This window comes from Sander vitreus, chromosome 19, assembly GCF_031162955.1.
Source record: "Sander vitreus isolate 19-12246 chromosome 19, sanVit1, whole genome shotgun sequence".
In the NCBI taxonomy this organism is placed as follows: Eukaryota; Metazoa; Chordata; class Actinopteri; order Perciformes; family Percidae; genus Sander; species Sander vitreus.
In genome coordinates, this window is record NC_135873.1 from 1923969 (window position 1) to 1937878 (window position 13910).

Here is a 13910-nt window from a genome sequence, read left to right on the forward strand (position 1 = left end):
ATCACTGCCATCTTCTGGAGTGAGTTAACTCCTACAGTGTCATCAGTCCTGTTCTCATTTGGAAGGTGTCCAGTCATCTTCTACTTTTTCCACTTTCCCCACACTCCAGTAGGGGAGAGCCGGGACGATTGAAACGCGGGATAAATGACACATTCCAGTTTTCTCAGAGTGCAATGATGATGGACAGACTTCCTTAGGTCAACACATAGAGCATGTTAACCTCCTTCTATCAGCCAAATATCCTCCTGTTATTTCCTTTTATCACGGAGTTACAGGCGATAAACGAGTTTTGATGGTCGAAAGTAAACTTCATTAGCGGTTACATTTTTTCGATTATTAATGAGTGTTTCTCATTTAAAGGTTCGACTACATGCTTATTCAGTAGACCATTTAGTGTTCTCCACAATCCCAGACTTTCATATTGCATGCTTGTTTACATGGAAAGCAAAACAGGTTATAATGGCATATATCTATGTCGGGACGGTTGAAACAGCTGTTTCAACTGTCCCCGACCTGGTTGTAACTCCATGTATTTTAAGTAAATGCACAAATATCTGTCTTTATACAATAATTTATGGAGGTGAGACATGGAAAAGCAGTTTTAGAAAGATGAAAATATATTTGGACCCTACCAGGTAGGGGGGTTGAGTTTTCCCATGTTATCCTATGGAGACTGATGGGCTGTGGGTTGTTGAGGGCACTTATTTGGATGTGCAGTGACCTAACCCACATAAAAACCTAGTGCAACGACATTTTCCACAATAGAAACATGATATAAATGGGAAAACTTACTGTTCTAGCTATAAAAATGGCAGAATCATCCACAGTGCATGATATTTCAAAAACCGCTTCATACACGCTTCAAGGTGACGGCAATGAGTTGTTAACAGATATTCACGAAGACGTATAGCCCAGCAACAATCTATCTAAAATAACACCTTTTGGGAGTACCATTCATGATATGTAGTAAAATATTGAAGTTGTGGGAAGTATATATGGCTTAAACTGTATGTTTCATCCGTCTCCCCATGCTGTTTCAATTGTCCCGGCCAGGAGGGACGAATGAAACATTACGCACGCCCCACTTTTGCTGTAATAATTCCTGAACGGTTTTGTTCAAAGCTGAAAATGCAACTGTATTTGACAGATGACAGGTGTAGGTTGCTAGTGACATAATATTAGCTTTCAGTGCGATATGATCGCTTTGTAAATTACGTTTAATTAAAAAGTGTTTCAACTGTCCCGGTTCTCCCCTATGTTCTTTACTCCTGCTCCTATCCCAAATTGTTTCATTTCTTCCATCATGTCCTTTTTCTCTGCACTGATGACTTGGACTCAAGATTTTATGAAATCAGACTCAGGCATTCATGAAATAGATCTCGAAAGTTGGATGAATTTTCTGACTCCTTTTACAAAACAACAACAAACTTTATTCCTTAATCGTCACATTGGTCGACATCGTGGCCCTGATTCCAAATTTTTGTGAAAGCTTTTAGGCTATTTAGGCCTTTTTTGTGTTAGTTTTAAGATAGACAGGGGAGTTTGTATTCAGAACAAGAAGAAGTGCACCTGTGTTTTGGTTTTTACAGAAGGAAAATGCTGGGATGATGCCGAGTGTTCTACCCTTCGCCCATTTGTCTGCAGCAAGAAAGTCTGATGATTCCTGTGCTGACACAGAGGCATCAAGTACCTGTCGAGAGCACAAATACGTTTTTTGTGTCATCAGTCTCATATAAAATATATAACCTAAAGGCTCTATATCTCTTTTCATATCTCTATCTTATCTATCGCTGTAACACTACCAAAGGATTGAAGAGACAAGTGACATACAGGAGCTGGATTGTCTCTTAGGCCTAAGAGCAGACTGTACGAGTTATGAAAATAATTAAAACGCTCAAGTATCTAAACCAGCTGGTCTGTGAGTCTGTGTTAAATCTAATAGTTTGTTTTAAAATGTCTCACATCTCAAATAACTCTGACTCTAACAGCATCAAATAGCATTGTGCACACTTTTTAAGTAATAAGTGGCAGTTTCTATCACAAAGATATGCCATTAATGATGCATCAACCATCACATGGACCTTCCTGTTTGCAACAGTGTGTCAGAATCCTTTTTGTTTTGATAATAGTGCCACCCTCTGGACAAACGTGTAATGACAGAGGCAGCATCTAACTAATGTAAATCAAGGACGGGTGTGTGTGTGTGTGTGTGTGTGTGTGTGTGTGTGTGTGTGTCAGGAACCGTTCATTTTGTGAGTAAAATCTGAATCTGCAACCTAACCAGTAACATTCCTCTGTCAGGTAAATGTAGTAGTACAATGTTTTTTTATCTAGTACCTCTCAGTATCGCCATATCACCACCTGGTTCCACTAAAGGCAGCTTTACTATTAAAACTGTAGTGTAATCAAATACAATTTTAAAGCTTTATATATAAACACAACCTGACTTATACCTCATAGAGTTGCTATGGCAAACGTGTTCGCAATCAATTTACACAGAAAGTGAACTTAAGTATAATAACCAGGTTTTATTTGAACAAAGAAAGATAATTGTAATTAATGTAATACCAAGGTTATATCTTGGTAAAGACACTGAATGTTTTCAAGATAAGCATTTAGTCAAGAAAGAATTTCAGCATTAGTTTTAGTAATAAGTTGTATTTTCCTGGATTTTCCTTGACTGTGTTACATTGATATTACTCCATGATTATTGTAAAAACGTAGCCTTAATACTGATTAGCTTTAGCACTATTATTACTCTCACAAAAATCCTTGGTGAAAAAATGCTTTTACCCAAAAAGTAAAGGTGGCTGTGCCTTATCACTGGGGGGGTGGTGGTGACTTTTGATACTGTTAATAATTACCTTGCGTTTACAACATTTCTTTAACCTGTATTTACCCACAGTAACGCCCTGCTTCACATGAATACAGCTACAATATTTGCACCTGGCAGCAGCTCCACTTGGGACTTGGAGCTAAAGGTCAGTCCATCAAACTTACAAAAAACAAGTTTTTTGCTCACTAGTTGTTACGACCCGATAAATCAGAGAGTAACCACTGATGTAAAAAATAACTGAAGGAAGGATGGAAGGCGCTTGTAACACAGCAGTGGAGAACGCCAACAAGTAAAAGGCGAGCTTGCCGCGGTCTCAGTTAGAGGCCGATATACAATGAAACAGAACAACAGCGTTAGTAAATGACAGAACCAAAACCTAATCTACTAACAAAACCCAAGCACACAATAAACAGGGGGAAAAGGAGTAAAACCTACTCACACATGCTGTGGACAGCACCGTCTGCTGCCAGCCAGAACAACAAAGGCATTGAGAGTAGTGGCAGGCCAAAGTGGCGGGGTCTCCTTCCCTTTATCACACACACACACACACACACACACACACACACACACACGCACACACACACACACACACACACGCATGCACACGTACGCACACACGCACACACACACACACACACACACAGCAAAAGACAAATCCCTACGTAACACTAGTGGTCTGGAGAAAGTTTTAGTTCCCAGGTTTTGAAATACTTGTCTTTTTGGACCTGATGCCACCTGATTATTAGATGAGTCAGTTGTTGACTGCTCTGGACCTCAACCCAACTCTCTCTGGAGATGGTTAAGTTTAAACTGACTGAAATCCAAAAAACACACCTCTGAGCCATGATATAACTCTGTTAGCTACTACGACACAGTACAGAAAAAATAGTCTGCACATCTACAACGTGAGACAGGTGCGCCGGAGGGAGACAAGCAGGTCAAAAGTTGCAAAGAAGGTCAAAAGTTGTGTGTGTGTGTGTGTGTGTGTGTGTGTGTGTGTGTGTGTGTGTGTGTGTGTGTGTGTGTGTGTGTGTGTGTGTCGGGAACCGTTCATTTTGTGAGTAAAATCTGAATCTGCAACCTAACCAGTAACATTCCTCTGTCAGGTAAATGTAGTAGTACAATGTTTTTTTATCTAGTACCTCTCAGTATCGCCATATCACCACCTGGTTCCACTAAAGGCAGCTTTACTATTAAAACTGTAGTGTAATCAAATACAATTTTAAAGCTTTATATATAAACACAACCTGACTTATACCTCATAGAGTTGCTATGGCAAACGTGTTCGCAATCAATTTACACAGAAAGTGAACTTAAGTATAATAACCAGGTTTTATTTGAACAAAGAAAGATAATTGTAATTAATGTAATACCAAGGTTATATCTTGGTAAAGACACTGAATGTTTTCAAGATAAGCATTTAGTCAGGAAAGAATTTCAGCATTAGTTTTAGTAATAAGTTGTATTTTCCTGGATTTTCCTTGACTGTGTTACATTGATATTACTCCATGATTATTGTAAAAACGTAGCCTTAATACTGATTAGCTTAGCACTATTATTACTTTCACTAAAATCCTTGGTGAAAAATGCTTTTACCCAAAAAGTAAAGGTGGCTGTGCCTTATCACTGGGGGGTGGTGGTGACTTTTGATACTGTTAATAATTACCTTGCGTTTACAACATTTCTTTAACCTGTATTTACCCACGGTAACGCCCTGCTTCACATGAATACAGCTACAATATTTGCACCTGGCAGCAGCTCCACTTGGGACTTGGAGCTAAAAGGTCAGTCCATCAAACTTACAAAAACAAGTTTTTGCTCACTAGTTGTTACGACCCGATAAATCAGAGAGTAACCACTGATGTAAAAAATAACTGAAGGAAGGATGGAAGGCGCTTGTAACACAGCAGTGGAGAACGCCAACAAGTAAAGGCGAGCTTGCCGCTGTCTCAGGTAGAGGCCGATATACAATGAAACAGAACAACAGCGTTAGTAAATGACAGAACCAAAACCTAATCTACTAACAAAACCCAAGCACACAATAAACAGGGGGAAAAGGAGTAAAACCTACTCACACATGCTGTGGACAGCACCGTCTGCTGCCAGCCAGAACAACAAAGGCATTGAGAGTAGTGGCAGGCCAAAGTGGCAGGGTCTCCTTCCCTTTATCACACACACGCACACACACACACACGCATGCACACGTACGCACACACGCACACACACACACACACACACACACACACACACACACACACACACACACACACACACACACACAGCAAAAAGACAAATCCCTACGTAACACTAGTGGTCTGGAGAAAGTTTTAGTTCCCAGGTTTTGAAATACTTGTCTTTTTGGACCTGATGCCACCTGATTATTAGATGAGTCAGTTGTTGACTGCTCTGGACCTCAACCCAACTCTCTCTGGAGATGGTTAAGTTTAAACTGACTGAAATCCAAAAACACACCTCTGAGCCATGATATAACTCTGTTAGCTACTACGACACAGTACAGAAAAATAGTCTGCACATCTACAACGTGAGACAGGTGCGCCGGAGGGAGACAAGCAGGTCAAAAGTTGCAAAGAAGGTCAAAAGTTGCAAAGAAACCCCTGCACACTGTCTAACTTGACCGTCATTGAGCACCCTAGGGTGCCCTTTAAAGGTACAATATGTAACATTTCTGCATTAAAATGTCTAAAAACGACCATACCTATGTTATATATTTTTTTGAGTTGTGTAGTTACGCTAAATGTTTCCACCAAATGTCAAACCCAGAGAAATCTGTTATTTTATTTTCAGACACGGAACGTTTCTTTTAGTCGCCCGTCAGTGGCGTCTGATAACCTTTCACCGTCTAGTTACTCGTAACTTCCATCAAAACGCAGATGATATGTTCAGGAGTAATTGTAAATCATACAATGTCACAGTAAAAAATACTTGTAACCGTAATACAGTTTTTTCTGCCACAAGGCATCATTTTGTGATTAATTACATGCCACTTTGCAACACAGTAATACAGCAGAGATCTTATTTATTGACACATATTAATATCGATCCACAATGTGTTACTACAATGTGCTGGCTGACAAGTAGCCTAGCTAACGTTAATGCTAACATTATAGGGGTTACAACATCAGCTCAACAGGCTCATAAAGTTATTAGTAGTATGATTGTTTTGACCACGGATAAAAGCAGCACTGGGCTAACCCACGAATAAGTTCACTAGTAACGTTAATGTTAGCTGTATAAACTTAGCGCAAAAAGTAAGGAAATTTGTGTTTGGTCGATTATTTCTCTGTGGTAACAATGCTTTTTGGCAATAAATCTTATATTGTTGGAAAACCTGTTTAGTTCCCTTTCAAATGGGCACCATTTGAAAGGAACATTCATTTGTGGGATGAGCAGAAGCGCTGAGTATGTGGGTTGCGGCCATGAAAAAATTTGCCAAATCTTCTCTGCCAATGCCAACAGCTTATTCTGCCATTGACTCGTTTGGTGTTTGGTGGATTGGATGATTGAAGTTTGAAGAAAAAAAAGACATATTGGCAATTTAACAATGTATTCATTTCACTAACAGGAGCCTCAGTAGCGTGTGGAAGAACCATACACAGCCACAACAGCCTGGCACTTCCTCCTCATGCTGGTCACCAGCCTGGTCACACACTGCTGTGGGATGGCATCCCATTCTTCAACCAGCATTTGTCGCAAGTCAGCCAACAGCGGTTGTGTTGGTCACTCTGGCACGCCCAAGCTGATCCCACAAGTGTTCAATGGAGTTGAGGTCAGGACTGCTGGCAGGCCATTCCATCCTCTCCACTCCCACATTCTGGAGGTAGTCTCTGATAAACCCCCGCCCCTGTGGGGGCGAGCGTTGTCATCTTGGAGGATAGAGTTCGGTCCCAGACTGTGGAGATATGGGATTGCCACTGGTTGCAGACCAGGAACCTGATTGGCAGCACCTGGGGGGTACCAGAAGCTCAAAACAAGTGTCACTAGCAACAGCAAAATAACCTGTTTGGCATTGACAGAGAAGATTTGGCAAATTTTTCATGGGCGCAACCCACATACTCAGCGCTGCTGCTCATCCCACAAATGCATGTTCCTTACAAATGGGGCACCATTTGAAAGGGAACTAAACAGCCTTTCCAACGGTATAAGATTTATTGCCAAAAAGCATTGTTCCCAGAGAGAAATAATCGACCAAACACAAATTTCCTTTACTTTTTTGTGCTAAATTTAGATAGACGACTAATCTAATGCTAATTTAGCCAGCTAGCACACCCCGGTTTGTCTGCCGCACTCCCTCGGCGCAAAGACACTTCATTCGGGATGAGAGCTGACAACACCCCCAGGACATATATAGCTAGTTACCATTAGCCCCTAGCCTAGGGTGACCAGACGTCCCCGGTTTCCGGGGACAGTCCCCGGTTTCGGTGATCTGTCCCTCGGCTGGAGCTGTCCCCGGAAATGTCCCCGGTTTTCACTGTGACTGACAGACCCGAAATTGGAATGAAATAGTCGTGCACCCTACACGCACAGGCTCAAGACAGCCAGAGCCAGCCTCACAGCTCAGAGATGTTCTAGAATGCCCATTTTACGATGCTAAAATTTACTGTTTATTTACATGGAGTCTGGTGGGTTTAGCGAACGCAATTTCGCGGACTTTTTTATGTTTTTAAAAAAAGGATCTTACTCTTTAACAGAAAGGTCGACCTCCTTAGAAATCCTTTCCATAATGTTGTCAGACACTTAGAATATTAATCTGAGTCTGTCAGTGGCAAAACAGGCACTTTTATGAACGTAAAAACAAGCTGTACAATTGACGTCCCTATTAACTTACATTGTAGCTTGTTTCGCCGTTGCCGACTGCAGTGATCTCGTTTAATACTGGACCAATGTCAAAAGAAAATATTTCCTCATTAGTTTTAATTGTATCCGATACTCAATGAGCTGTTGCAGAAACAAGCCCAGCGTGAAGCAATAAAGCAAAAGCTGTCAGATAAATGTAGTGCAGTAAACATTACAACATTTCCCTCTGAGGTGTAGTGGAGTACAAGTATGAAGTAGCAGCAGGGTGATTCTAGGATCAGACCTTTACGGGGGCTCAGCCCCTAATGAGAATGTGACACGGATATGGCGCATGCAAAAGTGTTAACCCCATTGCTGTGACAAATTGCAAGAAAATTAACATTAAACTTACATGAAATGTTATCATATTTGCATTCTGCATAAATCTCTGCACACCCATTATTCTCTGTGAAATATCTCACAAACTCTTCACTCAACACATGCATCGGTACAACAAGCGGTCCCTGAGTAATCCGGTTTTGAAATTGCAACATAATTTCTACATGATCTACAAAATTATAATGTATTCTCATGTAAACTATTTATGTCAGCACAGACATTTTTTGTAAATTGCTTAGCCAGTGTATTCCACCATAATGGTTATTATATTGCCAGATTCCAGACAATCCCACTTACTTATATATATATATCCCACTTACAAATATGAATATATATTTCTACTGGTATGCTTCCTAGTGACATTAATGCAAAAATATGAAGAAAGAAACGATTCCACCTGTGTGTGCATGGTTAAAATTCTGAAGTGCAAAATAGTTCAGGCTACAGCACAAATATTCCCATCCATAGATGAGAATAATCAAGTCTAACCTCTGAATTTTTTTTCAAAGTGCACCAGATTGATGCATTTAAATGTTAAAATACACAAAATGTTCTTACAGGGGAGCATGCCCATGGACCCCCCCTAGGGGAGCTTGTGCCCCAGTGCAGCTCTAGGTCTAGTGACCCCCGTGGGGCAGTGTCCCAGTTTTAAGTTTACAAAGATAAAAAATTACCTGTTTTGGAGGTATTTATGCTTCTGAGCTGAAAATGTCCCTTTTTTAGGATGCAGTTCCGGTGGAGAAAATGCAGTGCAGTACCATAGGCTGCCCTTCATGCTAGAAAATGCCACTAAATGGTTAAATAGTGAATAGTTCCCTAGATGTTTTTTTTTTATAAGGTTGTAGTAGTTATACTTTAAATCTGAGTCCCATTATATTATTGGAACTGTTTCATCATAAATTGATCATGACTTTCTGCTCCCCCCCTCCCAAGCATGCAGCAGCGCCCTTTTTCTGCCTTTTCAGAAAAGGTTGCACTTTATTATTTAATATAATCATTTCATATTTAATCTTCTCCATCCATCTAATGTCTAAACAGTTTGTCCTTCAGTTGTTCAGGTCTACAGGTGACACATCATTCTTTATAGGAATGGTGTGTGAAATCTGTATCTGCAACGTAAACAGTAACACTACTCTTTCAGGTAAATGTAGTAGTACAATGTGTTCCTCTGGAGAAGAAGTACACAGTAAGTCAGTAGTACACAGTAGGTTTGCATATTAAGTGCCTTCTGTAAGTTATTTCGGGTACAAAGGTTCAGGAGAAAGCTGTATGCAGCAATAAAGGAGGCCAAGTAGTCAGCTCACTCCAAACAGGCACGTTTTCATCACTCACTGCACTAGTTACCTTAAAACCTCTCAGTTTAAAATAAGCATTTAGTCAGGAAAGAATTTCAGAATTATTTTCTAGTAATAAGTTGTATTTTCCTGCAATTTCCTTGACAGTATTACAGTGATATTACTCCATGATTATTATAAAAAAGTAGCCTTAATAATGATGAGCTTATAGCACTATTATTACTTTCACTAAAATCCTTGGTGAAAAATGTTTTGACTCAACCGGTAAAGGTGACCGTGCCTCAACACTTTGGTGTGTGACTGTAAAATGTAAAAAAGAAGAAAAAAAAAGAAAAAAAAAAGTAGCTCTTTTGATTGTTTTGGCTCTGTTCCCCAGTTCCATGGAATCTCCAGACAAGGTCCTTAGATATATTGATACCAGTCATGGCAATTGGTTTTTAACCTGTATTTACCCACAGTAACGCCCTGCTTCACATGAATACAGCTACAATATTTGCACCTGGCAGCAGCTCCACTTGGGACTTGGAGCAAAAAGGTCAGTCCATCAAACTTACAAAAACAAGTTTTTGCTCACTAGTTGTTACGACCCGATAAATCAGAGAGTAACCACTGATGTAAAAAATAACTGAAGGAAGGATGGAAGGCGCTTGTAACACAGCAGTGGAGAACGCCAACAAGTAAAGGCGAGCTTGCCGCTGTCTCAGGTAGAGGCCGATATACAATGAAACAGAACAACAGCGTTAGTAAATGACAGAACCAAAACCTAATCTACTAACAAAACGCAAGCACACAATAAACAGGGGGAAAAGGAGTAAAACCTACTCACACATGCTCTGGACAGCACCGTCTGCTGCCAGCCAGAACAACAAAGGCATTGAGAGTAGTGGCAGGCCAAAGTGGCAGGGTCTCCTTCCCTTTATCACACACACACACACACACACACACACACACACACACACACACACACACACACACACACACACACACACGCATGCACACGTACGCACACACGCACACAACACACACACACACACACACACACACACACACACACACACACACACACACACACACACAGCAAAAAGACAACCCTACGTAACACTAGTGGTCTGGAGAAAGTTTTAGTTCCCAGGTTTTGAAATACTTGTCTTTTTGGACCTGATGCCACCTGATTATTAGATGAGTCAGTTGTTGACTGCTCTGGACCTCAACCCAACTCTCTCTGGAGATGGTTAAGTTTAAACTGACTGAAATCCAAAAACACACCTCTGAGCCATGATATAACTCTGTTAGCTACTACGACACAGTACAGAAAAATAGTCTGCACATCTACAACGTGAGACAGGTGCGCCGGAGGGAGACAAGCAGGTCAAAAGTTGCAAAGAAGGTCAAAAGTTGCAAAGAAACCCCTGCACACTGTCTAACTTGACCGTCATTGAGCACCCTAGGGTGCCCTTTAAAGGTACAATATGTAACATTTCTGCATTAAAATGTCTAAAAACGACCATACCTATGTTATATATTTTTTTGAGTTGTGTAGTTACGCTAAATGTTTCCACCAAATGTCAAACCCAGAGAAATCTGTTATTTTATTTTCAGACACGGGACGTTTCTTTCGTCGCCCGTCAGTGGCGTCATATAACCTTTCACCGTCTAGGTACTCGTAACTTCCGTCAAAACGTAGATGATATGTTCAGGAGTAATTGTAAATCATACAATGTCACAGTAAAAAATACTTCAAGGCATCATTTGTGATTAATTACATGCCACTTTGCAACACAGTAATACAGCAGAGATCTTATTTATTGATACATATTAATATCGATCCACAATGTGTTACTACAATGTGCTGGCTGACAAGTAGCCTAGCTAACGTTAATGCTAACATTATAGGGTTACAACATCAGTTCAACAGGCTCATAAAGTTATTAGTAGTATGATTGTTTTGACCACGGATAAAAGCAGCACTGGGCTAACCCACGAATAAGTTCACTAGTAACGTTAATGTTAGCTGTATAAACTTAGCGCAAAAAGTAAGGAAATTTGTGTTTGGTCGATTATTTCTCTGTGGTAACAATGCTTTTTGGCAATAAATCTTATATTGTTGGAAAACCTGTTTAGTTCCCTTTCAAATGGGCACCATTTGAAAGGAACATTCATTTGTGGGATGAGCAGAAGCGCTGAGTATGTGGGTTGCGGCCATGAAAAATTTGCCAAATCTTCTCTGCCAATACCAAACAGCTTATTCTGCCATTGACTCGTTTGGTGTTTGGTGGATTGGATGATTGAAGTTGGAAGAAAAAAAGACATATTGGCAATTTAACAATTTATTCATTTCATTAACAGGAGCCTCAGTAGCGTGTGGAAGAACCATACACAGCCACAACAGCCTGGCACTTCCTCCTCATGCTGGTCACCAGCCTGGTCACACACTGCTGTGGGATGGCATCCCATTCTTCAACCAGCATTTGTCGCAAGTCAGCCAACGTGGTTGTGTTGGTCACTCTGGCACGCCCAAGCTGATCCCACAAGTGTTCAATGGAGTTGAGGTCAGGACTGCTGGCAGGCCATTCCATCCTCTCCACTCCCACATTCTGGAGGTAGTCTCTGATAAACCCCGCCCTGTGGGGGCGAGCGTTGTCATCTTGGAGGATAGAGTTCGGTCCCAGACTGTGGAGATATGGGATTGCCACTGGTTGCAGATCAGGCACCTGATTGGCAGCACCTGGGGGTACCAGAAGCTCAAAACAAGTGTCACTAGCAACAGCAAAATAACCTGTTTGGCATTGACAGAGAAGATTTGGCAAATTTTTCATGGGCGCAACCCACATACTCAGCGCTGCTGCTCATCCCACAAATGCATGTTCCTTACAAATGGGGCACCATTTGAAAGGGAACTAAACAGCCTTTCCAACGGTATAAGATTTATTGCCAAAAAGCATTGTTCCCAGAGAGAAATAATCGACCAAACACAAATTTCCTTACTTTTTGTGCTAAATTTAGATAGACGACTAATCTAATGCTAATTTAGCCAGCTAGCACACCCCGGTTTGTCTGCCGCACTCCCTCGGCGCAAAGACACTTCATTCGGGATGAGAGCTGACAACACCCCCGGGACATATATAGCTAGTTACCGTTAGCCCCTAGCCTAGGGTGACCAGACGTCCCCGGTTTCCGGGGACAGTCCCCGATTTCGGTGATCTGTCCCCGGCTGGAGCTGTCCCCGGAAATGTCCCCGGTTTTCACTGTGACTGACAGACCCGAAATTGGAATGAAATAGTCGTGCACCCTACACGCACAGGCTCAAGACAGCCAGAGCCAGCCTCACAGCTCAGAGATGTTCTAGAATGCCCATTTTACGATGCTAAATTTACTGTTTATTTACATGGAGTCTGGTGGGTTTAGCGAACGCAATTTCGCGGACTTTTTATGTTTTAAAAAAGGATCTTACTCTTTAACAGAAAGGTCGACCTCCTTAGAAATCCTTTCCATAATGTTGTCAGACACTTAGAATATTAATCTGAGTCTGTCAGTGGCAAAACAGGCACTTTTATGAACGTAAAAACAAGCTGTACAATTGACGTCCTATTAACTTACATTGTAGCTTGTTTCGCCGTTGCCGACTGCAGTGATCTCGTTTAATACTGGACCAATGTCAAAAGAAAATATTTCCTCATTAGTTTTAATTGTATCCGATACTCAATGAGCTGTTGCAGAAACAAGCCCAGCGTGAAGCAATAAAGCAAAAGCTGTCAGATAAATGTAGTGCAGTAAACATTACAACATTTCCCTCTGAGGTGTAGTGGAGTACAAGTATGAAGTAGCAGCAGGGTGATTCTAGGATCAGACCTTTACGGGGGCTCAGCCCCTAATGAGAATGTGACACGGATATGGCGCATGCAAAAGTGTTAACCCCATTGCTGTGACAAATTGCAAGAAAATTAACATTGAAACTTACATGAAATGTTATCATATTTGCATTCTGCATAAATCTCTGCACACCCATTATTCTCTGTGAAATATCTCACAAACTCTTCACTCAACACATGCATCGGTACAACAAGCGGTCCCTGAGTAATCCGGTTTTGAAATTGCAACATAATTTCTACATGATCTACAAAATTATAATGTATTCTCATGTAAACTATTTATGTCAGCACAGACATTTTTTGTAAATTGCTTAGCCAGTGTATTCCACCATAATGGTTATTATATTGCCAGATTCCAGACAATCCCACTTACTTATATATATATATCCCACTTACAAATATGAATATATATTTCTACTGGTATGCTTCCTAGTGACATTAATGCAAAAATATGAAGAAAGAAACGATTCCACCTGTGTGTGCATGGTTAAAATTCTGAAGTGCAAAATAGTTCAGGCTACAGCACAAATATTCCCATCCATAGATTGATGACTGAATTTTTTTCAAAGTGCACCAGATTGATGCATTTAAATGTTAAAATACACAAAATGTTCTTACAGGGGAGCATGCCCATGGACCCCCCCTAGGGGAGCTTGTGCCCCAGTGCAGCTCTAGGTCTAGTGACCCCCGTGGGGCAGTGTCCCAGTTTTAAGTTTA